This window comes from Tupaia chinensis, unplaced genomic scaffold, assembly GCF_000334495.1.
Source record: "Tupaia chinensis unplaced genomic scaffold, TupChi_1.0 Scaffold000047_1, whole genome shotgun sequence".
In the NCBI taxonomy this organism is placed as follows: Eukaryota; Metazoa; Chordata; class Mammalia; order Scandentia; family Tupaiidae; genus Tupaia; species Tupaia belangeri.
In genome coordinates this window covers 1875684-1876601 of record NW_006159505.1, presented here as the reverse complement: position 1 = coordinate 1876601, position 918 = coordinate 1875684, and the positions used below count along the sequence as shown (strand labels likewise).

Sequence of the window (918 nt, the reverse complement as noted above, 5' to 3'; positions counted from 1 at the left end):
CACACACACACACACACACACACAACTTGTCATTTTAACCATTTTTAAGCATCCAATTCAGTGGTATATACCTCACAACTTTTTATTGTCATATACCTTTTTTAATAGTACAATTTCTCAGCATACCAAGAATGAACATATTTTTAAAAGACTTTATTTATCTATTAACTTGCTGTGATTTTCAACTGCTGAGTCCGGGACTCGAAGCATGTTGGCCATATGGGAATCCAGTATCTTAACCACCACACAATCTGCTGACCCAAGACTGAACACATTTATGTTATTATTTTTTTGTTAGAACAACTTGGCAAAATAAAATTCTGGTTTATTGTTGGACAACATTGTTTCTTACATTCATCAGACAAGCAAGATGAGTAAAGTAACTAAACAGCAACATCATAGACAAAAAAAGGGGCGGGGGGGGGAGAGACCTTTTATCTTTGGCCTTTTTAACTATCTCGTACAAATCAACTATTGGGTCATCAGAAAAGTCATGATGAATTTTTGCATAGAAAAACATGTCATGACTTTTTCAGTGACCCAACACTGATAATACAGCTAAGTACATAACCAAAAAAAGTTACTGAAATGCTCAAAATAAGATTTTGTTGTCATTGTTTTTGCTTTTTTATTTTTAATTACTAGAGGGCATGGATTTTTACCAGAGAGACACAGATGGTGAGGGAGAGGTAAAGGAGAAAGTACCTCCATAGGGCATAGTCATGCCACAATCCCTTTTCCTCTATTTCTGTATCCTGTCAAGATTTGGGGCACCATTGTAATGTGCCCAGGATGTTTTCCAAGCCACCAGGGCTGGGATTCCAACAGTCCAGTTGGTTATGTAGGGTGTAACTCCCCTAAGCACTGGACCATGGACTGGCCATTTTTGCCTTTTTTTTTTTTTTAACGAAAACAATT

At 36.8% G+C, this 918-nt stretch overlaps 1 protein-coding gene across 1 annotated transcript in view; it reads right to left on the bottom strand.

The window, feature by feature from the left end:
• Positions 1-918, bottom strand: part of LOC102487179 (peptidyl-prolyl cis-trans isomerase NIMA-interacting 4) — a 6431-nt gene that overhangs the window by 487 nt on the left and 5026 nt on the right. The gene's annotated exons all lie outside the window — the stretch shown is intronic.